The 27,744-nt window shown below is 34.9% G+C and overlaps 2 long non-coding RNA genes across 3 annotated transcripts in view; one reads left to right on the top strand and one right to left on the bottom strand.

Annotated features, from left to right (window-relative positions):
- The window catches only part of LOC131875416 (uncharacterized), a 39,437-nt gene extending 12,064 nt beyond the window's left edge, over positions 1-27,373 (bottom strand). Inside the window, exons 1-3 of the long non-coding RNA XR_009372239.1 lie at positions 27,201-27,373; positions 19,003-19,056; positions 18,783-18,836 (exon numbers count right to left, since the gene is read on the bottom strand). This is a non-coding gene — a long non-coding RNA (uncharacterized LOC131875416). The remainder of the gene's footprint in view (positions 1-18,782; positions 18,837-19,002; positions 19,057-27,200) is intronic.
- Positions 25,157-26,814, top strand: LOC131073738 (uncharacterized). Of its 2 annotated transcripts, none has more exons than XR_009372237.1 (3): positions 25,157-25,675; positions 25,785-25,850; positions 26,126-26,814. It is a non-coding gene; the product is annotated as an uncharacterized LOC131073738 (long non-coding RNA). The 2 variants fall into 2 exon arrangements; XR_009372238.1 differs by having other exon boundaries at positions 25,158-25,675; positions 25,789-25,850.
- Positions 27,374-27,744: the final 371 nt, after the last annotated feature.

Here is a 27,744-nt window from a genome sequence, read left to right as displayed (position 1 = left end):
AAATTGAGTATATAGTATATATATATTTTTTTTTTCTTTATTATGTTTTATTCAATTGCACAGGGAAGATTCGTTCACAGAGAAAGAAGATTCATTTCTTTTCACAGGGAAATTTCATTCACAGAGAGAGAAGATTTATTTCTTTTCACAGGGAAGTTTCATTCACAGAGAGAGAAGATTTATTTATACACACAGGGAAGTTTCATTCAAAATAAACTAAAGATAATAATCTAATTTCTATTTACTCTGAAACTAATTTCTTATCAGAAAACAATGAATCTTATTTTCAAGAAAAAATGAATTTCATTCTACAAATCTGAAACAAATTTTCTTATCAAACAATGAATTCCATTCTAAAATCTGAAACTAATGCATCTTATTTTCAAAAGAAATGAATTTCATTCTACAAAATCTAAGACAAAAACAATGAATCTTATTCTCTAAAATTTGAAACTAAAAATTTAAACAATGAATCTTATTTTCAAAATAAATGAATTTCATTCTACAAAATCTGAAACAATTTTTCTGATCAAAAAAATGAATTTTATTCTCTAAAAATCTGAAACTAATCCCTTATTAAAAATTTAAACAATGAATCTCATTCTTTACAAAATCCAAAAACTAATTCCATATCAAGAAATTTAACAATGAATCTTATTAAAACCAGGATTCTCATTTTCTACAAAATCTAAACTAATTCTTTAACAAAATACAATTAAAATTTCATACTCATAATTAATCCAATCAAATCTAATCTACCATAAAAATGAGATGCATGAACTAAGTTGGAGGAACCTGGATGCTTGAAGATGGTGTGGAGTCTTCCTTGATCCTCCAATTTGAAGAAAAATCCTCCAACAAAATCCTAGCTGCCAATGAAGTGGACTACCAAAGAGAATTCAACTTGCAGAAATTTCTTATCAAGATTAGCTAGCTTTTCCTTTGAAACTTGTTCCCATTTTATAAAAGAAATTACAATTTCCCACTACCTATTTTTTTAATTCAAAAAAAGAGATTCTTCTCCCAATTTGGCCTCCATGCAAATTAATTAGGCTTAGTGGGAGGAGTTACATGCAAGGAGGTGGAGAAGCCTCTAGAAGCTTCTTATTCCTCCTACAACATGTGCCTTAATTTGGGTGAGGGAAATTAAATAACAATTTAAAATATATAAGCATTTTCCATGTGTGTGTGGTTTATTAATTCATTCCCTTACAATATTCATTCAATAATTCATCCAAAGAGTATAAATAAAGTTTTGTATTTTAAATCAAAAAAAGGTGATAAAGGAGGGTTGTGACAACAATAGAGTTGCAGAATTGATGGAGTTTGTTGGACCTTGTTACAATTACAAACATTGGATGCAAATTGTTAAATATAAAAAAAGTATGCGCAGGTATGCATTGTCAGCAAATTATATACAACAGGAGATAATGATCAAAGTAAACAAGTGGCTATATACATTGATGGTCGGCCAAAAGCAACAAAGAATATTGCAGGTTTTATAAATAGTACGCGACCTGGGTCAACTAATAAACAACCAATTGCATATTTGAGGTGTGCGAGGGAAATCGTGTATTTGTATGTGCGATAAAATCAATAAGTGCAAGCGAAGAGCTTCTAATCAATTACAATTTGAATCGTATAGATACAAACAAAGTTAATATCATGGGGGTGGTACGTACTATATACCATTTAAATTAACCAACCTCCAATTAATGAATCCAATATACCATTTTATTATGAAGTTTTTTTGCTATGGTTTAATTTCGCTAACATTTTTTATATTGTTTCTTTGTCACAGGCCGACATGGATCCATCACATATCGTAGACAGAGATGTAGCTTGCGACACTTCTACCGAGCAGGTAAACCTCATTGTAATTGTACAAATTAGATAGAAGCAAATTGTTACATTATTATGTTCTTTTTTTAGTGATTTATACTAATTTTGTAATTGTTAATGATATTCTTGACACAGACGGATGTTTGGGGAAAGGGAAAGGGAGTTGCAGTACCTAAGCACCTTTCTAGGGATATGTGGAATCATTAGGGTTAAGCAATGATGACCCTGAAGATCCCATAGACCTTGTGAAATTCTTTAAAATGCCTCTTATAAAAATTAGAAAAGAGATTGTTGCTTTGGCAGTCGTGCATCCTACCACTGATGAGATACGAGAGAGGGTCGAATTATTGTTTCAGACAGCAGAAAACTTGCAAGTAAGCAGTAATGAAAGCTTTAATTATAACAAAAGTTCAATAATGGTTTATATTTTTTTCTCTTTTATGTCATTAACTAAAATATGTACGTATTGTTTTAACAGCAATTTATCCGCCCTCATCAAAGTCGTTCCCACGATCAGGGTGTTGCAGGATCTTCAGGTGATGATGATTTTCTTATATTATCACTTGCTTGGCTTATCACTCTGAGTACCCAAAACACATCATACTTGGTACTGTAAAGTTTCAAAATAAAGGTTCATCCTTGTTTACAATTCTCGCACTTTTCATATATTTAATGTTTGATATATTTAATGTATTATTCTTTAGGTGTTGTCAATGTTACTGTGCAAATGTCGTCACCACCTCATCAGAGGTTACCCTCACTTGTATTGTCGACTGCAATGTCGGCAACACGTAGCATGCAGACATCCTCTAGTGCACATCATATTGGCCCGCCCACTGTTGGTAGATCCCTCTTTTGCTCTATCTTCTGTCATGTGTTTATTTCCCTTCAAGCGTTCTTTCTTGTATTCTAATGCCATTTCATAGTGGATTCATTTTTTGCAGGAGGAGATGCACATGAGGATGTGCCAAAGGTGACTACTGCAGATAACATACCATCATTTCCTGGATCTTCTCATATTGCTAGTACGGGAACGTTGCAGGCCACATTGGTGGTGAGCGACGAAGAAATGATTCCCTTAAAGATACAAAAGGTTCTTGGTACTTAAAAATTATGATTATATATACTCTAATTGTAATTTACTTTATGATCACTCGTTTTGGACTAATGATCCCATGAATTTTTTGCAGGCAATGATATTTTCTATAAACATCTTAGTGACACTGCATTGCAGATATTTGGGCCCACCATACGTAAAAGGTGGTACATCATATGTGAACTAACCCTAATCCACTTTTGATTTCATATCATTGCTAGAATAGTTTTCCTTTGATCCATTTCTTGAAGTGTAATAAATGTAGCTTCAGTTCATTTCTGAATCTAACAGGTTTGTTTTTTCTTTAAAAGGTGGAATGACCAAAAAAAAAGGTTAAAAGATGAATTGACAAACCAAATGGTTGAGTGGTTTGGAAATGACACCTTTGACAAAACCAAGCTCCTTGAAAAAGCTGGCACATATCTAAAGTATGTGAGGGACCAATACAGGACCCAATTGGAGAGGAACCTAAAGTACGAGCATCCCCCCATGATTCCAGAGAAGGAGTGGAAGGACCTAATTTTGGATGCCAAGGAGAGAATTGAAAGGAAAAAAGGAAATACACCACTAGACACCAGAAGAAGGTACGGGATACTATTAAGAATGTAATTATGTACTAATTAATTACTCTTTATATTTATATAATCTAACATATTTCAAACTTTTTATAGACTGAGTGACACGTCAAAGTCAATCAAGGCAAGGTAAGAAAAGCACGGGCAACACAAACTCGGCTCTGGTGGTTACATGAAACTTGTTGCACATATTGTAAGTATCTCACATAAATGAAATATTGCATCAAAATATTAATAAATTGCAAACGTTTTTTTTTTATCAAACAATGCAAGCAAAATTCATGGTACCAAACAAAAATGCAGGGCTCTGAATTCAATAGAGCACCCATAGAAGATGACAAGAGAATTGCCTACCAACAAGGCTATTCAGTCGTGGCTGATCGACTACGAGAATTGAGTGGGCATACACAACATTCGAGAGCATCCGTCACACAGGTAAATATGCTAAATGGAAGTTGTTCCAAATTGAATACTTTACCAATAATCTAATTGATGTTGAGTTCCAACATAAAGTGACTACATTTGTTTTAAATAAGCAAGCAATGATAACAATGTCCATGTCATTGGAATGTAGCCTGCTAATTGTGAAACACCACCTACACATGAAGGTCCGAATGTGCATCCCAGTAGTGGAGGTATTCATTTTCTATTCAAATTTTTTTATTTAGCTATTAATACAATTAAACATCTTAATTTGTAATTAGAGTAGTAATTAATGTAACCTTTTTTGTTAATATTTTAGAGCATGTAGTCGGTGGTGAGCAAGTGGAGCATGATCTAGGTACACAACATCAAGAACGTGATGTTCCCCACTCAGGTAAAGAGGACCATTGTTATTGCTTTAAACAAATATAATTGCAATTAGTGTTCAACATTAATGTAACCTTTAGTATTTCAACTCCAGATGATCTAGAGGGTGTTCACCATGTTGAGGTTGAGGCTACACAAAATGGTGTGGCCCCATCAGGTAAAGAGCACAACAATTATGTTCTCTAAATTAATGAAATACTTGTAACAATAATATTTTTTTTTTTTGAATTTAACCCATTTCTTTGTTATTGTAGAGGACCCCCCTTCGCTTCAGTGTCCTCATCCTCAGTATAGGACTAGGCATACATCGAGATCACAAGCAGTTGGCAGAACATTTGCAGAGGGGGGAAATGATGAAGAAACCAATGTTCCACTTAGTCTTTTCATAGCTTTAAAGAAAAAACAAAGAAAGAAATGATTGTAATCTAACTTATTTGATAATGACTAATTTTTATGTGTTAGTGAATGTAATTATGTGCTAATTAATGGTTATGGATGATATGTGTTAATTAATATTGATGAATGTTGTGTGTTAATTAATGTTAATCAATGTTATGTGTTAGTGAACGTTATGTGATATTAATGAATGAATGCTATATTTTATCAATGGTAGAAAGAATGAATGAATGAATGTTATAAGATGTTTACGGGGAATTTAGAGTGATGTTAGGGGGGGGGGGGGGGGGGGGGGGAGGGGCCAAATGAGCTTCCACCTTCACGTGGTTGGCCTTGTTAAGTAGAGAATATTAAACTATTCTCGAAACCAAGCGAAGCTCAACAAGATAACACACTTTTCAATATTTCATTATGTTGCACAGTTAATCTTATTGAATAATGTATATTGAATCTTAATTGCAGGGTCCAACAGAGCCAACACGAACAACAACACCACAAGTTGTTGGGTATAATGAACTCCCATATTGTCTTGTCTGTACACGAACAATATGAGTTGCTTCTAGTGTTGATATCCAAGGTAGGACTGCAAAAGTTATGAATATGCCTCATCCTTGTAAGTTTTTTTATTACTTGTAAGTAATGAATATGCATCATCCTTGTAAGTTTTTTATTACTTGTAAGTCATGAATATTGCTCTTTAGTTGATTAAAATTAAATGAAAATCTTTAATAAATACACAAAACTATATACATATGTAGGTGCACCATGGTTGAGATGGTCCAACTCCCTAGTCTCACTCTATGACTAAGCTCATGCCATATCTAAATCAAAGACATATCAAATACATCATCGGTGGAAAGCTACAAAATACCATTTTCATACATAAGCAAGACATACACAATTGGGCACAATCACCAAGAGAACGGTAAAAAGTGTGTTTGAGATTGTATCATGGATGCTTTTAAGGATTGTATCATGGATGCAAAAAATCTCTTCATTAATCCTTGACTCATGATTTCTATAATAATTCTTTAGACTTCTCATGTCATTTGTTGTACTTCTTCACTATTTTGGACTGAGTTTCAACTATGTATTTGCCTTGACTTATGACTGTACCTAGCTTTGTCCTATCTTTGTAAGCTTCCTCTTTGAATTGTGGTTGTAGCTTTGATAATACCTCTTTAATGTTGCACTATCTGTAAGGAGGAAAACTCCTAATGCATGTTTCAAATTGTGTTCTAGTGACTGAGACTAACCTTTTTGTACTTGATGTTTTTGACTACTTGTCATAACCTCTGACTTTGATGCTTGTGCCTTAATAGAACTAGATGTTTCTTGTATGCATACTTGGTCATGGATTGCATTATGATTCTATAGGGCTACAAACTAAGATTATTTATTGTATTGAGTTGCACATTTGACATGAGTTGCCCTATGACTGCTATGCCTCTTGAGGTTATAAGGTGTTGTTCTTGTCAAGTTTTGACAATGCTGCAACAATAACGTGTTGGGTCTCTTCCAATTGGAAGGGGCATGGGAGACTGGCAAGTCTATGATTAAATGGAGAAGCCCTTGATGATGCTCTCCCTATTCCAAACTATGTCGAGGCTTGATACAAAAAGCTTCAGTTGGAAAGTTAAATGAATTGTAACCTCTAAACCTTTATCTCTTCCCTCAAAAATGAAACTAGCCATTTGAATTCCTTTCTCATATTGATTAGCTTAATAATATTTGTTCAATGTTTTTAATTGTTAAAAGATTACCTTCCTTTTAGATAAATTAGTTAGATTTTTATTATGTTGAAGAACATTTAGTTAGTTTTCTCCTTCAACTGAAGTAGTTATGTTTTATTTTGAAATGCTCAATTTTTTATCATAATATAGATCACAATTTATTTTCTTTAAGTATAGAATTAATGGAATATTACATATGGTATTAGAGCAACCAAGTTCAGCATTGAACCTCGGGCTTTCCACCTATAAACAAAACTATATACATATGCAGGCGCACCATGGTTGAGATAATATGTAGGCGCACTATATACAAAACTATATTCGCAAGTAAATCTTTTATTCAAATCCACAATATGAAACACAGTTTTACTGGAAGAACACAAGTAACCTTATCTCCTTTAGATAATATCACAAGTAACTGCCTATAGAAAGATGCAATAATCCACATCATATACACAAAGGAAAGACGACTGATTATATTATGTATGTTCACAAAATGGTACAATAGTAAGCCTGAGGCTATATTCTACTTCTTCTCTAATGATCCTTATTGTTACAAAAGTTCCCTCATTTATATGAGGGTCTACATTGTCACGAAGCATCGTGGCTTTTCAACACATAACTATTAATAGCACTTTTGTTAACAAACTGGAAGATAAACAAGTTCAACATTCCTATGTGTTCAATGTACTTATCATCTTTATACATTGGAAGGTCATTGTTTAGTGTCCTCATGTCTCTTTCTGTCTGGAAATGATTGGATAGAATATGGTTAACACAAAGTGACAATTCTTTGTCCCGATCCAACTCTGCTACTGCTCGATTCTTCTCATCACTAAACTCTTGTTTCCACTGTTCCAACGATACTAACTCACCATTACTATAAAAAGAGGGCACCCTAGGGGTATTCCCATTGTCCAGCTTTTGAAGCTCTTTCCTTAATTGATTTGCCAATTCATCATGGGACTTCAAGTAAGCCTCGGCTTCAATTTTCTCACCTGGATTCATCACACTATTGTCATTCATCATGCCTTCCAATCGAGACCTGAGCCTTTCATGCTCTTTCAAAGCTTTGACTATTCCAGTGTATGTCTTCCAATAGATTTATGCAACCTACACCATACTTTTGAATCTATGCTCAACGACCTCGAGAACTAACTTATCCATCTTTTGTTGTTCCTTTTTTACTTGCCGAGATGTGTTTTCGGCCCTGTTCCTCCAATACATAGCGTTTGTCAAGGCATCTATGGCATCTTTGTCAACACCGTATGTCATCCCTGTTTGATTGGTACCTGTATCAATTCGAAGCAATCTTGCTTGCAGCCTCTATTTTCTTCATCGATTTTCTCATATAGGCTTTTGTATGTAGAATTTTCTCAGACTAGAAACTCTATCTAATCTTGGTTCAGTTTAGCGACATCCAAATTTAGTTTGGCAGTTGTTCTAGGGTCAGTCTTTCCAACCTGCTACACCATCAAATGTCCAAAAGCTTCTTCTGTATCAACCAATATAGGTCTTTTATCTTTGGGATAGATAGCCCACTGTAGAAGAACCTTCTGATCTGGATCATATCCTGATCCTTTAAAGAGTTTATCAATCTCTTTTGGCATCATTTGCTTACCTGGGTCATGTTTCTTGAGGAATCCATCAAACAACAAGGCAGAGTTCATGTCCCATCCACAGTATAATAGCACACCAGCTTCCTTAAGAAATTGTCTTCCCTTCTCAGGTGTCATTTCTCTCATCACAAGATCCATCTCCTCTTGTAACTTTTGAAGCTGTTGTTCTTCTTCACTATTTATCATGTTATTCCTAATTTGAGATCCTTTATGTTGATAGAGGAATGTGGTGAACTCCTTGGAAGTAATGAAGTCACTATCAGCAATGAAATCCTCATGCTCCAGGAATCTGATGTCAGTCACTTCTCGTACATTCAGTTGTCCTATTGCCAAGTCTATCGGTGTATCCTCTGCATAACCAGGGGGGTAATCCTCTCGAGGAGTGAATGGAACAATTCCAGATGTGGAAGCAAGAGACATATAAGCCAAAGGCTTTTTATTCCTAATAGTATCAATGTAATCCCTAAAAACATGAGGCGGGACTCCCTCAAGGATCTCCAATTCATGCTCCATAAGTTTGTTGGCCAACTCCAAGGGGTCTTCAATATTTTGTAGCACATTCTCATCCATTTTCCTTCTAAAAAGCTTCCATTTATAAGCCTGCATTGCTTTCTCAAACTTTATTTGCTTCACTTTGGCCTCTTCTTTGCCAATGTTCTTAATGAGGTCATCCGGTAGGTAAGATTTATGCTCTCCAGCCTTCAACTATTGTGATGACCAGGCTATCCTTATGTATCCTTCAAGATCAAAATTGGGCCTTGGATCCCCCATAGCCATGCCATAATAATCCAATTTTGTCTACAGCGGGCCATAACTCTTTGAACTTTTCACAATAAAATCTGAAAATACTAACAACCCAGATGCAATTGATTGTTTCCCATGGCTTGTCAGATGTTTTCTATTCACTATTGACAGTTGCCTCACAATTTCCAGACAAACCACTCTGTTAGGGACTGTAAGTGGTGGTAAGTATGGTCTCCCTTCAAACCTATATACCCTGACTTGTGTGCAGTCTGAAAAACAATACCAATCTCCCCAATTGTGTTCAATTGAGGGATCTTCAGCGAAACCTTTTGGTCTTAGGAATCTTTGAACCTTCGGTGCAAGGGCATGATCGCACGGGCATCCCAACAGTCTATATAATGGCTTGACAAAGAGCTCCTCAAAATGCCAATATTGATTATTCACATACCTCTGGTCCCATGAAGAAACCCATTACTGCACTGGTTTTCTCATCCCAACATTGTCATATGTCCTGACACATAACTCTTCTGGCCATAACCCTTCATCTTGGCCCACATACAATAGCATATGCATAAGTAAGGAATAATGCTTGAAATGAACATTGATGACATCCCCCTTTAACTTTTCTAACCCATGATTCAAAACCTCAATCAAATAAGTAGAAAAATCAAAGAAGCGAGGGTCCTTAGACTGCAAATCGGCACAAATGACCATGGCTGCAATATCCATCAAAGGATGGGCTTTTATCCCTAGCACTTGGGCAACACAGTAATAGGTATACTTGAAATATGGATGGAAAGAGTTGACATCATAGGGAGCTTTGTCATCCTGACCTAGTGGCACTAAGGACCCTGCATTCCTCGGTCTATGTATAGGGAGTCTCCACATTTTGTAAATGTGCTCTAGGTTAAAATATTCACTTGTTAACTTCTTGAGGTCAATTAATTCTTCAAATCCCCAATCCAACTCAAACACAGTGTCAATAACCTCCTTTGTGATTGGAAGAATTGGCTCGCCCATGTAGTTATATATGGTCCTGGTTTTAGGGTCATAATTGTTTGCCAATGCCTTCATGAGCTCCACATTCACGAATACATTAGCCACAACTAACCTTCCTAAGTTCAATCGCCATAAATTGTTGATAGGTTGAGGGGAAACTCTTCTGTTGTACCCATATATGAATAATTCATACCCTCTCAATTTTGTCCATATGTCTCCAAGATCCTCAAACCGGTCCTTCAGGCCTTCCTCATCAGCTATAATCTTCTTGGACCTCAAACTGGATGATGGCCACTGGTCAGTTAGGTCTTGGGCCAAAGAATGCCCTTCCCTTTTCTGTCTTTTGGGTTTTTCTTCTGCAGCAATAGGTTCTTTTCCCTTTTTGGTCTTATTAGTTTTAGATGATTCCATTTGAATTTTAAAAAAGAGGTCTGTGTGCAAACAACTTACTTGGAATTACTGAGCTTTATCTGTGAATTTGCCCAATTCCAACTTTTAGTTCGTTGCCTATGAATTCCTTAATGTTCTGTCCTTTGATGTTGATCCACTACTTATGGCGTATTTAATCAGTTAGTAATGGCGGTTTGGACAACAGTCACTCAGGCACACATTTAAATTTAATGGCGATGTGACCTTCCCTAGGATTTGTTTCTGATTTTTGTGGCAATCGAGAACATGCATATCGAGAACATTCCTTTTAACCTCCTTGAAATCTATATCCTCATCGATATCTTTTATTGATGTAGCTTCCTTTTGTTTGATTGATATTATTCTTTCGATGAAAATGCTCCTTTCAGTGGGTCCTTTTTATGTTGCACCAATAGTATTATTTCCTCGAGAACTTTTCCTGTCGATGAAGACCCTCTTTTCTTTCTTTGATATCTTTTGTTGATGAAGTTATTATCTTCGGTGAGTCCTTTCTGGAATTCATCGGTGTTTCCTTCCTTCGATGGCTCTTATGTCGAAGAAACCTTGGGCTTTGGTGTCCTCCTTTATTTTTCCATCAAAATACTTCTTTCATCGATATCACTATGCCCCGTCGATGAATGAGTCTATTATCTCACCGAAGCTTTTCTTTATTTTCCCTTATCGTTCTTCATCGATAAAGTTACATCGGCAAAACCACGCATATCGAGAACATGACTTTTAACCTCCTAGAAATGTATATCCTCATCAATATCTTTTATCGATGTAGTTTCCTTTTGTCTGATCGATATTATTCTTTCAATGAAAATGCTCCTTTCAGTGGGTCCTTTTTATGTTGCACCGATAGTATTATTTCCTTGAGAACTTTTCTCATCGATGAAGACCCTCTTTGCTTTCTTCGATATCTTTTGTCGATGAAGTTATTATCTTCAGTGAGTCCTTTCTGGAATTCATCAGTGTTTCCTTCCTTCAATGGCTCTTATGTTGAATAAACCTTGGGCTTCGGTGTCCTCCTTTATTTTTCCATCGAAATACTTCTTTCATCGATATCACTATGCCCCGTCGATGAATGAGTCTATTATCTCACCAAAGCTTTTCTTTATTTTCCCTTATCGTTCTTCATCGATAAAGTTACATCGGCAAAACCACACATATCGAGAACATGCCTTTTAACCTCCTCGAAATCTATATCCTCATCGATATCTTTTATTGATGTAGCTTCCTTTTGTCTGATCGATATTATTCTTTTGATGAAAACGCTCCTTTCGGTGGGTCCTTTTTATGTTGCACCGATAGTATTGTTTCTTTGAGAACTTTTCCCATCGATGAAGACCCTCTCTGCTTTCTTTGATATCTTTTGTCGATGAAGTTATTATCTTCGGTGAGTCCTTTCTAGAATTCATCGGCATTTCCTTCCTTCGATGGCTCTTATGTCGAAGAAACCTTGGGCTTTGGTGTCCTCCTTTATTTTTCCATCGAAATACTTCTTTCATCGATATCACTATGCCCCGTTGATGAATGAGTCTATTATCTCAATGAATCTTTTCTTTATTTTCCCTTATCATTCTTCACCGATAAAGTTACATCGGCAAAACCACACATATCGAGAACATGCCTTTTAACCTCCTCAAAACCTATATCCTCATTGATATCTTTTATCGATGTAGCTTCCTTTTGTCTGATCGATATTATTCTTTCGATGAAAACACTCCTTTCGGTGGGTCCTTTTTATGTTGCACCGATAGTATTATTTCCTCGAGAACTCTTACCATCGATGAAGACCCTCTCTACTTTCTTGGATATCTTTTGTCGATGAAGTTATTATCTTCGATGAGTCCTTTCTGGAATTCATTGGCGTTTCCTTCCTTCGATGGCTCTTATGTCAAAGAAACCTTGGGCTTCAGTGTCCTCCTTTATTTTTCCATCGAAATACTTCTTTCATTGATATCACTATGCCTCGTCAATGAATGAGTCTATTATCTCACCGAAGCTTTTCTTTATTTTCCCTTATCGTTCTTCACCGATAAAGTTACATCGACAAAACCACACATATCAAGAACATGCCTTTTAACCTCCTCAAAACCTATATCCTCGTCGATATCTTTTATCGATGTAGCTTCCTTTTGTTTGATCGATATTATTCTTTCGATGAAAACACTTCTTTCGATGGGTCCTTTTTATGTTGCACCGATAGTATTGTTTCCTCGAGAACTTTTCCCGTCGATGAAAACCCTCTCTGCTTTCTTCGATATATTTTGTCGATGAAGTTATTATCTTCGGTGAGTCCTTTCTGGAATTCATCGGTGTTTCCTTCCTTCGATGGCTCTTTTATATCAATGATAATAATTATCTTCGGTGATAATAATTTTTTTTTTTGATAAAAATTATCATCGTCTAAATTACGACGAATACCAAGCTTTCGACCGATGATGTAATCGATAGACATACATCATTCTCGTCGATGAAATGTTTTGGAGTCGTCGCACTTCCGACTCAAACAACACAAACATCCGATGAGGATGTTGTACGTGCCATGGTACTTCGTAGTCGGACGATCGTCGATGTCTCTGAATGGACTGATGACACAAACGTCGGATAAACAACATCAACGTCGGTGCGAAGTTCCAAATCGTCGTCGACTTTGCGACGAAATCTACTGATTCCGATGACTTCTTTGACCATTGGTAGAGTCCATTGGATTGTCGTATTTCCAATGGGCATGGCATCGTCAACCAATCCGACGTCGAGTTTTCAACGGTTGATTTTGTCGGCACTCTGACGAAAATGCATCGCAAATCTGATAAACGGCCATCGGAAATCAGCTCTGAATGTACTAGTGATTTATCATTACAATAATGTGTATGCCTGATACTATTACTTATAGTGACTATATATTGGCTACACACACACACACACACACACACACACACACACACACACACACACACACACACACACACACACACACACACACACACACATATATATACACACCAGGCCAGACAACTTTTATTACAAAGTTTAAAATGGGTGGTCAAAAAATATGTTGAACGCCCATAACATCCTTTCCATAGACATGCTATGGGCCCATGTTGCACAAACTCCCGCTATCTTTTTTGCCCTCAAAACATAGGGAAATGAAGATTGTTTGTGGAATTTTCATTGTTTGCTCTACCTTCAATTTTTTAATATACTCATTGTAAATAATATTATCAGGCATACCATGTAGTACTTCCATTAAATTTCATATGAGAAATACAACAACATCATTCAACCATTTACTCATTTGAGAAATGAATCTGCATCTTCATACTATATCAACAATAACCACTTTTTAATCACATCACAGTTACATCTTCCACTCATGCATCTTGTGCTTGTAGTTTTTCTCGTTGTTATATAAGGTTTCAAGTTCTGTACCTATGTCTATGTGTGTCTATATATATATGCACACACACACACACACACACATCACAGTTACATACTGAACTCCTACATGGATTTTTTGAGTTCTCTGGCTATATGGTTATTGTCTATTTTTTCATGCATACAGAAATAGAGACACAATACCATTTTTTTTGTTGAAAGATGTTCAATGATGAGTTACAGAAATAGATTTGTTTTTCATCATTTATCTCAATGGCATTGAGGGTTTCATTTCAATGATCTGTCTCTCTCTATATATTTATACGGTAGCATTTTTTTTGTTGTTGAAAGATGTTCAATGATGAGTTACAGAAATAGATTTGTTTCTCATCATTTATCTCAATGGCATTGATGGTTTCATTTCAATGATCTGTCTCTCTCTATATATTTATACGGTGGCATTTTTTTGTTGTTGAAAGATGTTCAATGATAAGTTACAGAAATAGATTTGTTTTTCATCATTTATCTCAATGGCATTGCTAGTTTCATTTCAATGATTTGTCTCTCTATATATATTTATACGGTAGCATTTTTGTTGTTGTTGAAAGATGTTCAATGATGAGTTACAGAAATAGATATCCAATTCCTCATTTATCTCAATGGCATTGAGGGTTTCATTTCAATGATCTCTCTCTGTATATATATTTATACAGTAGCATTTTTTTTTGTTGAAAGATGTTCAATGATGAGTTACAGAAATAGATTTGTTTTCCATCATTTATCTCAATGGCATTGAGGGTTTCATTTCAATGATTTGTCTCTCTATATATATTTATATGGTAGATTTTTTTTTTGTTGAAAGATGTTCAATGATGAGTTGTAGAAATAGATTTGTTTTTCATCATTTATCTCAATGGCATTGAGGGTTTCATTTCAATGATTTGTCTCTCTATATATATTTATATGGTAGCATTTTTGTTGTTGTTGAAAGATGTTCAATGATGAGTTACAGAAATAGATTTGTTTTTCTTCATTTATCTCAATGGCACGAGGGTTTCATTTCAACGATCTGTCTCTCTATATATATTTATATGGTAGCATTTTTTTTGTTGTTGAAAAATGTTCAATGATGAGTTACAAAAATAGATTTGTTTTTCATCATTTATCTCAATGACATTGAGGGTTTCATTTCAATGATCTCTCTTTGTATATATATTTATATTGTAGCATTTTTTTTTGTTGAAAGATGTTCAATGATGTAATTGTTCACTATCTAATACAATATCAACAATATCCAATTTTCAATCACATCACAGTTACATACTGAACTTCTGCATGGATTTTTTTAGTTCTCTAGCTATATGGTTATTGTCTATATTTTCATGCATACAGAAATAAAGACACAGTACCATTTTATTTTGTTCAATGATGAGTTACAGAAATAGATTTTTTTTTCATCATTTATCTTAATGGCATTGAGGGTTTCATTTCAATGATCTGTTGCAAGTTCACTAAAGATAATGGCATGAGGTAGAAAGGGAAATAGGTTTGTTAGATGTCGAACAGTTAGAGTCACTCGTGGGGTGCACTTCCCTGATGAAGATAATTTTGTCCAAAATGAAGACCCACTGACTCCTGTTGTAGATGACCACTCACCTAACAATGCAACTGATGTGGAAACTACTGCTGCACATGACCATCCTACTATAGATTCAAATTATATTCCACAAACACCACAAGTACAGGTGGCCTCAAAGGATCCCAAAACAAAATGGAGCATATCTGACATGAAAGAGGCAATATCATGCATAGAAGATAGGCACATGTCTCTTAGAGGCACATCAATCAAATATAGTATCCCCATTGCTTCTTTGAGGGCATGGCTGATGGGAACCACAACTACGACTGTGAGGGGTCCACGCACCATTTTATCAGCAGAGGAGGAGGATGCAGTTGTTCAATGGTGCAAAGACATGGCTGAAATTGGTCACGGTCTCCAAATCAGTCAACTTCAGTCAACTGTTGCATAAATGACCAAGAATAGGCCTAATCCATTCAAGACCAGGATGCCATGGAGGTCATGGTGGGCAAGTTTTACATGAAGGCACCCTGATCTGACGATGAGAACAACATAAGGAGTGGACTTCGATAGGGCTATTATGCTTTGACCTTCTATTGTTGCCTCTTTCTATGACAACTTGGAGTTAATGTACAACCTCAATCACTATGGTAGGAGTCAGATTTGGAATTGTGATGAGACTGGTGTGCAAGCTGGGAGGAATTGTGGAATGAGAGTGATAGCCAAATTGAGGCAAAGGTGTGTACCACACCTAATTTCGAAGAGTAGAGAGTGGATCACTATTTTGGCATGTGTTAGTGCATGTGGTTTCAACATTCCTGGATTTTATTTGTTCAAATCTAAGAGGCATATCTGAAACTACATAGAAAACTGCGAGCCAGGAGCATGCATGGTAGTCCAAGAACATGCATGGATGACGAAGGAGTTGTTCTTAAATTGTTTGGAACATTTTGCATGTTCAGTCCCTGGTGGAGTTTCACCCTCACATAGGGCCCTACTGATCTTTGACGGTCATGGTAGCCATGTAGCCTTCAAGACAATTGAAGAAGCAAGGCAGATAGGTATTTATTTGATGACCCTTCCGGCTCATACAAGCCACAAACTGTAGCCACTTGATGTCTCTGTATTCTCACCTTTCAAAAATTATTTCAAACAGCAAAGGAGTATATGGATTTCTAAGTTCCCACAAATTAAAATTGGAAGGGAAGAGTTGGCAACTCTTGCGAGCAAGGTGTTTGTCCAAGCATTGACACTGGATAATATAATCAGTGGCTTCCATAGGACAGGGATTTGGCCACTTAACCGAAATGCATTGCAGAATGATATGAGACCAAGTGAAGCATTTGAGGTTGGAACAGAACATGATGCTGCTTCAAGGGATGAAGAACCAAAGTATATGGCAGCGGAAGCATGCTTGCGATTGGCAGGTTATAATGAGGAAGAGATTCAAGATTTTGTAGAGCTCCATAGGGAAACATAAGCAACAATTGAGGGTACAAGTTTGACACCAGAAACTGCCGAAGCAGGTCTGCCCCCACATACCAGCCAGCCAAATGAGGGTTTCAAAAATACATCAACATGCATGTCTTTGCCAATACAAGCTGACATACTGGAGTGGACCTAAGATGTAGCCAACTGTGATGATGAAACACTTTCCATGCCAAGTCTGCCAGAAATTGATCCAACAGATGTCATTCATTGCTTCACCAATGCAGTAAACTGGGAGCAACAAGATGGTGTTGATGGTGAAGACAAAGTTCACATAAGTGAAGATGAACCTGAGTTTGTGTCATGCACACAAAAGGATGGGCAACAATAGCCAAGGCAAATCAACCAATTCTTAAGACTTCTAGTGCAGAGAATGAATCAATCTTCACATGGAGGTAAGAAAGGGGTTCTATGTCTTAGTAGCCAGTCACAGATCTTGACATCTGATGAGTACATTCAATGGAGAAACGATAAAGAGGCTGAAAGGAAAAGAGAAGAGGAATTGGTAGAGCGAAAGAAAGAGCAGATGAGACAGAGGAAGGCACAACGTGAAGCAGAAGCGATAGAAAAGGAGGCTATGAGGGTGGAAAAATAGGCCAAAAAATTGCAGGATTCCCAAGACAAGTTCATTTGAAGACAAGACAAGGCAAAGAAAGATGCAGAAGCAAAGCTTGAGAAGGAGAGGATGAAAGCTGAAAAGGCAGCCAAGCGTACGAAGAGGACAAAATATGTTGCCACAGTCGTAGAACCTCTACCCATCCGACACCCAATTCTCATGGAAATGATAAACCTCTTGTCCCCAGCCTTTGCAGCTATTAATACTATGCAGGTTGGGACTGCACCTAGACCCTCAGACACCATGCAACTTACTTCAGGTGTAAACCAGGCATTCCTTGCTCAAATAGCAAGCTGCTTACAAACCCCTTCCAGCGAAGAAAACAATTTTGGTGGGCCAGGCCCTAGTAGGCCACAGTCCGTTGGGGTTGGATTTGTCACACCTCCTCCATTCAATACCCAAATGGAGAATTGATATAACCGTGATGTGATTAATACCCAAATGGAGATCAGATTTTGAGTTTCAATATAACTGTGATGTGATTATAGAATGACATACTGCCATATTTTGCAATGTGTTCAGAACTCTGTTGTTTTCAGATATATCAGATGGATATTCCAATGAATTGATGGTGTTGTTGTAAATCTGATATGTTTGTTTTCTGTGTTGTGATATTTCTCATATATCAGTTGAATTGATCTCGTATATTTCTCACTGTCAAAAAAGGCCACATAAGTGTTCAAATTACTCACTATCAAAAAGGCCATATCAATGGCATTTGATTATTCACATGCCACTGATATGTCCTCTTTTGATAGTGAGAAATTTGAACACTTATAAATATTCAAGTTGTAGTCATCATATTATAAGTATTCAAATTGCAGTCATCATATATAAATTGCAGTGTGTAATATGTTTACTAGGTCATTGCATCGAAATGATAAAAGGAAGTGTCCCATTTGTAAAAAGGCACCAGACAAAGAACTATTTTCTACTGCCTTACAAGATATCTTGTTACCTGCCAAGTTATCCTTCTTAGCAGTATCTAACAAGACATCTTTTAAGGCAATATAAGACAATTCTTTGTCTGGTTCTTTTTCTCAAATAGGACACTTCCTTTTGATCAATGTGAACTAAGTGTGTTTCTTGCATTAATATGAACTAAGTGAGGAATTTAAACAAATTGAAACACAAACAATTCAGAAATTGAAACATAAACAAATAAGAAATTGCATTGTCTACTAGATCATTGCCAAAATATAGATCAAAAAAAGAGAAGATTGAAACATATGAACTAAGTGAGGAATTTAAATAAATTGAAAAAGAACAAAATTCTGAATTTGAAACATAAACAAGTCAAAAATTGCATTTTCTACTAGATCATTGCAAAAGTACAATTCCAACAAAGAGAAGATTAAAACATATGAACTAAGTGAGAAATTTAAACAAATTGAAACACAAACAATTTAGAAATTGAAACATAAACAATTCACAAATTGCATTGTCCACTAGATCATTACCAAAGTAAAGTCATAAAGTCATATGGACTTTACCTGAGAGGCATGCTAGTTGTCGTCACTTTGACATAGTGAGTCCTAGATCATTGCCTACCATAACAATCACAACAAAATGCAAAACAAACTAATGTGTGTTAAGAAACACATTTAATAAGAAATGCATAACTACCTAAGATATCTACATAAATTAATATAAAATGTAAGCATTAAAGGCATAATCTCCAAAGAATTGAAGTGTGTTAATAAACACATTTACATTGATATGACGATCTTCCACAAGTATGGTTCTTCCCTTGATGCTCTAGCATGCCTGCAAAAAACAACAATATTCGAGGGTAGCGTAACGTTGTAACAACAAATCATCCATAAATTATTGAATGCATAAGTACATACATATACATATCTAGCTACATACATATGCGCATGTACATAGAATTGCACATATACATACATATGCATATGCGCATGTATACCGTACATACATATTGCAAAGAAATAGTTACCTAAGGAATGTGCAAAGGGAATTTGTAGAATTCAAAAATATGCCATGAATTGGATTGTAATCAAAGTGACATGGAAAATTTTGTCTTATAATATAATTTGAATGTGCAATGCATTCAATTGTGGTAGCTACCAATTTTCAAATTTGAATTTTTGTGGGAAACATTCGTTCATGTCATATTGAATATGCAAACCTCCATTGCTCCGAATTTTTTAGTTTTATTCTACACACACACACACATGTATATGTGTGTGTGTATGTGTGTATGGAAAATAACCATATATGTATGTGTGTGTGTGTGGATGACAAACATATAGGAACACTAAACTATAAGAGAGCATTGAAATGAAATTGTAAATCGCACACAAAGAAATCATCAATATACAAAGCATAATGCAGCTACGAAGGAGCATAAACCATCATTGGACATCCAACATGGCTATTAATATTATTTACAGTGACTATATTGAAAGAAATATTGGTTTACTGAAAACAGTATAATTTAAATTGAAAGATTTATAACATTTAACATTGACTGTAGAAAGAATTTAGTTATTCAATGTGTACCAATCTGAATGACTGCGCTTGAATAAGGAAACTATTGTTGATTACAACAAGTTTTGTGGCTATATGGTTATTGCCCATATACATGTAAAAATATATATAGACAATAACCATATAGCTAGAGAACTCGCATCAACCATCGTTATAGAATATATTATGCTATTGTGTGTTTCTTCATGTATACATATACGTGTGTATATATATATATATATATATATATATATATATACAATAACCATATAGGCAGAGAACTTGAAATTGTATATACCAAGGAGACAAACTAAAAGCATGAGATGTAGGAGTAAAATATGTAACTGTGATGTGATTGAAAACTGGATATTGTTGATGTTCTATTAGATAGTGAACAATTCCATCATTTAACATGATTTTCAAAAAAATAATGGTACCGTATAAATATATAAAGAGAGATAGATCATTTAAATGAAACCCTCAATACCATTGAGAGAAACGTTGAAAAACAAATCTATTTCTGTAACTCATCATTGAACATCTTTCAACAAAATAAAATGCTATTGTGTCTCTATTTGTGTATGCATGATAATATAGACAATAACCATATAGCCAGAGAACTCAAAAAAGCCATGTAGGAGTTGTAAGTGTGTAACTGTGATGCACACACACACACACACACACACACACACACACACACACACACACACACACACACACACACACAGACATAGGTACAAAATGAAACATTATATAACATTAACCATATAGCCAGAGAACTCAAAAAAGCCATGCAGGAGTTATAAGTATGTGACTATGTTGTGTGTGTGTGTGTGTGTGTGTGTGTGTGTGTGTACACACACACACACATAGACACACACACACACACACACACACACAGGTACAAAACTTGAAACATTATATAACAAGGAGAGAAACTAGAAGCATGAGATAGTGAACTATGATGTGATTGAAAATTGGATATTGTTGATATTCTACTAGATAGTGAACAATTACATCATTGAACATCTTTCAACAACAACAAAAATGCTACCGTATAAATATATATACAAAGAGAGATCATTGAAATGAAACCCTCAATGCCATTGAGATAAATGATGAAAAACAAATCTATTTTTGTAACTCATCATTGAACATCTTTGAACAAAATAAAATGGTATTGTGTCTCTATTTCTATATGCATGATAATATAGACAATAACCATATAGCTGAAAACAAAATGAGTAAATGGCTGAATGATGTTATTGTATTTCTCATATGAAATTTAATGGAAGTACTACATGTTATGCCTGAGAATATTATTTACAGTGAGTATATTAACAAATTGAAGGCAGAGAAAACAATGAAAATGCCACAAAAAATCTTCATTTCCCTGAGTTTTAGGGCCAAAAGGATGGCGGGAGTTCATGCCACGTGTACACACACACACATGTGTGTATATATGTATATCTGTATATATGTAATGATAAATAATGAAGGGGTTTCGAATAATTATGAACAATGATTTCTGCATTATAAATAGAGAGACACCATTTAACAACACACACACACACGCACGCACGTGTGTGTGTGTGTGTGTGTGTGTGTGTGTGTGTGTGTGTGTGTGTGTGTGTGTGTGTGTAATGCTAAATAATAAAGGGGTTTTGAACAATTATGAACAATAGTCCATTTTTTTCCGCATTCACTGTAATGATTTTGACAGTATAAACAGAGAGACAACATTTAATAACGCAGCCATAAAAGAAAATGATAAATAATGAAGGGGTTTCGAACAATTATGAACAATAATCAATTATTTTTGCATTCACTGTAATGATTTTGGCATTATAAACAGAGATACAACGTTTAAAAACACAGCCATAAAAGGAAATGATAAATAATGAAGGCATTTCAAACAATTACGAACAATAGTCAATTATTTTCACATTCACTTTATGATTTTGGCATTATAAACAGAGAGACAACATTTAACAATGCAGACATAAAAGGAAATGATAAATAATGAAGGGGTTTCAAATAATTATGAACAATAGTCAATTATTTTCGCATTCACTGTAATGATTTCGACATTATAAACAGATACACACCATTTAACATCACACCCATAAAAAGAAATGATAAATAATGAAGGGGTTTCAAACAATTATGAACAATAATCAATTATTTTCGCATGCACTGTAATGATTTCGGCATTATAAACAGAGAGACACCATTTAACAATGCACCCATACAAAGAAATGATAAATAATGAAGGGGTTTCGAACAATTCTGAACTATAATCAATTATTTTCGCATTCACTATACTGATTTCTGCATTATAAACAAAGACACATAATTTAACAATGCACCCATAAAAAGAAATGATAAAAAATGAAGGGGTTTCGAACAATTATAAACAACAATCAATTATTTTCGCAGTCACTATGATGATTTTGACATTATAAACAGAGAGACACCATTTAACAACCCACCCATAAAAGGAAACGATAAATAATGAAGGGGTTTCAAACTATTATGAACAATAATGAGTTATTTTCAGAGTCACTGTAATGATTTCGACATTATAAACAAAGAGACACCATTTAACAGCCCACCCATAAAAGGAAATGATAAATAATGAAGGGGTTTCGAACTATTATGAACAATAATCAATTTTTTTCGCATTCACTATAATGATTTTGGCATTATAAATAGAGAGACGCCATTTAAAAGCGCACCCATAAAAGGAAATGATAAATAATGAAGGGGTTTCAAATAATTATAAACAATAATCAATTTTTTTCGCATTCACTGTAATGATTTCGGCATTATGAATAGAGAGACACCATTTAACAAAGCACCCATAAAAGGAAATGATAAATAATGAAGGGATTTCGAACAATTATAAACAATAATCAAACTTTTTTGCATTCACTGTAATGATTTCGGCATTATAAACATAGAGACACCATTTGACAATGCACCCATAATAGGAAATGATAAATAATGAAGGGGTTTCAAACTATTATGAACAATAATCAATTTTTTTTGCATTAACTGTAATGATTTCGGCATTATAAAGAGAGAAACACCATTTAACAATGCAACCAAAAAATGAAATGAAAAATAATGAAGGGGTTTTGAAGTAAACGAAGAGATATTCAATTGTTTTGCCATTCTGTGTCAGGATTTCGGCATTAACAGAGCATTGAAAGGAAACCCTAAACCGCATACGAAGAAATCATCAATAGACAAAGCATAATGCAGCTGCGAAGGAGCAAAACCGTCATTGGACATCCAATATGCAATATGGACGATTTATCGTTACTTGGGAGCCGAGGTTGCGGAGGAGGCCGCTGACGGAGGTTGCAGGGAAGGACGAGGTTGTGGAGGAGCCCGCCGACGAAGGTTGCAGAGGAGGCCGAGGTTGCGGAGGAGGCTACCGAAGGCCAAGGTTGCAGAGGAGGCCGTCAAAGGCCGAAGTTGAGGAGGAGGCTGTTGATGGAGGTTGCAGAGGAGCCGTTGACGTAAACAGTTTATTTCCCTAAGTTGCGAGTGCAAATGCTAGGGAAACAATTTATTTCCCTAAGTTTTTAGGGAAAAAAAAGATAGCGGGAGTTCGTGCCATATGGGGCCACCATACATCCGCGGGAAGGGGGTTATGGGTGGTCAACATGTTTTTTGACCACCCATTTTAAACTTTTTTACATTTATCATTTTTTAAAATTATATGCATGTCATAATTTTTTTAGGTTAATTATAAAAAGGTGAAAATATATATTAGTTTTTAGGTATTTTATAAATGGATATTGGTGTTTTGGTGTGCGGGTATTGGTGCAAAAGCGGTCAAGTATCGGTTGACACTTTGAAATGACCACTTTTTGACCTTTCGACACATAACGACCCATAGAGATTGGATCATTACTACCCAGAAGCCAGATCAATAGGTTTAAGAAGTTAAGTCGCATACAAAGACAACCAAAAAAAAAAATCAAAATTCGATATATCGTTTAGGATCTGTGGGTGCGCGAAGTTAGCTATGACAGCTACTGGTGCTCTTCCCCTACTTGAGAATCCCTATTTTCTTTTGTGTATATAGTAAAAATAAAAAATAAAAATAAAACAACATCAATAAAAATTAAATATCATAAAATTCATATTATTTTATTTTATGTTCGTTTATCATAAATCTTTATGTGATAATACACTAATATTCATTTAAATATTAAAAAATATAATATAATATTAAAAAATTATACCAAAAATATAATTAAAGAGTATTAAATATATTATATAAAAAATATGAAATAAAGTTAAAAAAATATATAAAAAATTGTTTTATAAATTTATAAAACATATCATATATTTATAAAAAGAATTATTAAAAATATAAAGTTTAAAAAATATAAAAAAGTGTATGTTTTATAAATTTTTTAAACATATCATAAACTTATAAAAAACTTAAATTTATTACAATTTAAAAAATATCTTGTTGTTTTATGTTTAAATATTCTTTTAGATTAATGTAATAAAATCAAGTTTAAAATTTTTATTTATAAATAAAATATATTTAAAAATAAAAAATATAATATAAATAAAATATACTAATATACAAATATAATTAAAATTACCTTAAATTACTGCGGGGCATTACCACAGGGCTGCGGGGAGGATGGACGGTGGCAATGATGGTGGCAATGACGGGGAGGACGACGTTTTTCCCACAATAACTTTTGCACGGTCTACGACACAGTGGTCCCTGATTGCAGAGGGACATAGGCATAGGCTAGGCTAAGTAGTGCGTTTTACATTGTTGCTTAGTCAGTGCCTCTTTGTTGAGCAGGAGAAGGACAATGATAAAGAATAAATGAACGCTACACAACCAATAAAAATATGATATTTGTGAATGCTAAAAAGCATACGTATTCAGTACCCATTTAATGAAGAAGATTTGTGAAGATTTTGGCAATACAAATGGTCCCCATCAGATTGGGGCTTTGTACTTGCTTGTCTCCAACAGGAAAGATTTTGGTACTTGCTCACAAATTTTTTTAACTCCATTTATTATTCCATGGGATTTCTTTACTCCATGTATTATCCAATGGGATTTCCAACCGTCTTTGTAATAAATGTTGTACTGAAAAATAAAACAATGCCCTGTGTAAATTTAGAAAATTTTATTAAATCTTTAATTAAAATTAAATAAATTTAATTTTTATAGTGACTGTGACTCCTATTAACCAATAGGAGAACAAATAAATAATTTTGTTTAAATTATTTAAATATAAATAAACATTGAAACTATAGAACTGTTTACAAATTTATAAAATTCTTAAACGTGATTGGCTAGGTAGTTAAAAAGAGAAAATGCATCCAACGGATGCATAAATATCCTGCCCATCGGCAGGAACACCTCCCAAGATAGAAAATGCAGAGACATCTGTCGTGCTAGTGAGGTTGCATCATTAATGGATAAACCTCTGGCCATTTTTCTGCATTATGCAGTCCAGTGTGTCGTAGCGCTAAACCATGTAAATCACGTCCATTCCTCTTTCTGGGCGCGTTCATTAATGGCTAGCTTGGGATTTAATCTGGTTTAAATATAGGTATGCTAATAGTGTATGCCCAATTGTAATTTTTTCCCCTGATCTTTTTAACCCCTATTAATAGTGCAAACTCCTTCAAATCGTTGGACGTGTAAAGGTCGCTGTATTCTCCCAAATTTCAATTTCATGGTTTGCGTATATCAATCTGATGTTTGAATAAATATATTCAACTGTATCCTGTTAGACATTATCTCTGGGTGGATGCTTTTTTACCAAGATCGTAAGTTTCATGATAATGTCTCTTTTAACAAAGCAAACGGCTCCGATTTGGTTCAGTTTTCCCAAAGGTACAGCCATTTCCACATTCTTTGTTTTTCGGTTTCTCTTTTTTGAGGTTTTTAGGTGTAATTTATTACTGTTTGTCGAAGTCCTGATATTCTGTCTGTGTTGGGATAGTCAGTTGCTAGGAAGAGTATTTGGGCGCCTCTGATGCTCTGAAGCTCCGCCTGCGAAGATTTTCAGGTCAATTTTCTTTGCAACTCGCTAGTTCGTCTTTTTTCTTTAGTATCCATTCGTTTTGTTCTCCGACACTTTGTTTTTCTTTCTAAATTATGTAAGCAATAACTATAAAACTAATTTTTATTCTATAAGCTCTGCATCAGTGCGAGGAATATGTGAGTGTGGGTGCTTTTATGAATGAATGTCAGTTGCATGTCTGGGATTGTATGTTGTTATTATCATTTAGCTTTGTGTTAAGTTTGGTATAAGTGGGATGTGTTAATTTTGATATATGTTAGGAGTCCGGCTCATTTATTGCTGTTGGAGGCTTCCATGGGTAGTCATACATCACGCCTTGCTGTTCCTTTGGGTATGCGGGTTTTAGCAATCTTACGATGTTGCTTGAGGAGTGGCAATGGTTCTAAAAGCGTGCAGCTTGGAATGGCATTAATGCTGTTTAAGCATCTACACAGAAAGAATTAAATTTTCACCCGTAAAAATAAGAAGGGAATAGCACTTACAGTGGATTATTGGAGGCAATTACGAAGGGCTGTGGGGTAAGACAAGGCTGTCCGCATTTTAATTTTTTTGGATTAAAGGATGAAACACAAACTTTAGTGAAGGATCCTTCTTCCCTCTTGCTGGGGGAGTTGAATATTTTTCGAAGAGGTCAGGCTGTGCTGATCGACAATGACTTGCTTAATGCATGTTCAAGATCTTATCAGGCACCTTTGCTTAATATTATTGTTTTTGGAAGAATATGGGCTCTTTGAGTCTTCTGACTTGTTCAGATGTTATCTTTTCTAGCCTTTGTAGTTCAATATTTTCCATGTAACTCTGCTGTTAACGGTATGTAGCTCTCACGCTATTTTGTCTAGCATAACAGGCATGTGTTCTCAAAATGGAGCAGAATTTTTTTGAATCTTTATTATAGTAGACATTCCTATCCATATTTATATGGCATAGGAACAATTGAATTTCCAATAAACCACAGAATAAAAGTAACAATAATACAAACCCATGTAAAACAACCAAGTAAGAAAAAAAAATTACCTTATTTTGGATGATGCTAACAATTTTGATAATATCACACTGCATCTCATCATCTAGTATCTTAATTGCCTAACAAACCATAACAACTCGAATCTCAGTTCACTGAAGACTAAAGAAATTTACAAAAATTGTGATATTATATTAGACTTATTAATAGAGTTTCAAAAATTTCCCAATTTCAACACCATGTGTAGGCCAGTAGCAAAATTTTGAATTTCTCAACAAATGCATAATAACTCTGATGCAATACTTGTCTCTAGAATGTGATAGACATAAGCTTGAAAGAAGATATTTTTTGGCTAGATTATACAGCAAACTTACTTGTGGTGCTGGTATATACTCCTTGACAAAAGTTTTATAAGGTTATGGGCTTTGACAATGATGTATGGATCCCGAGTCTTGCAAGTTGTTGAAACAGTCATAGTTCCCTCTATCAGCCACACACATTAAAATGTGACTGAGAGTTCAAAGCTTTGTAATAAAAGGGCGCATAAGATCCTGAAATAGATTGATTGTCAGTCCAAGGTAGAATCATATATACATATGCAATACGAGATAAAATATTGTTAAAAAACAGGCAGATTCAAAAATAAAATGACTATATTGAGGATTTATAGTTCTTAGAAAATCTTCAAACATTAGAAACATGACAAGCTGGAATCAAATTCAAACAGAACATTTTGGCAGAACAATCTATAAAATAACACTATCACACAACATGATATTATTTCCTACAACATCTAGTAAACTCCATTGAATGAGAATGCCAAAAATAACTCTCAACTTTCCAAAGCATTGATGACAAAGAAAACATAGCATACAGCTAATTCGAAGCCCACCACATAGATTGGAAAACAGAATTTCA

Source organism: Cryptomeria japonica, chromosome 1, assembly GCF_030272615.1.
Source record: "Cryptomeria japonica chromosome 1, Sugi_1.0, whole genome shotgun sequence".
Classification (NCBI taxonomy): Eukaryota; Viridiplantae; Streptophyta; class Pinopsida; order Cupressales; family Cupressaceae; genus Cryptomeria; species Cryptomeria japonica.
Note: the sequence above shows the minus strand (reverse complement) of the source record. Positions and strands in the feature narration are given on the sequence as shown.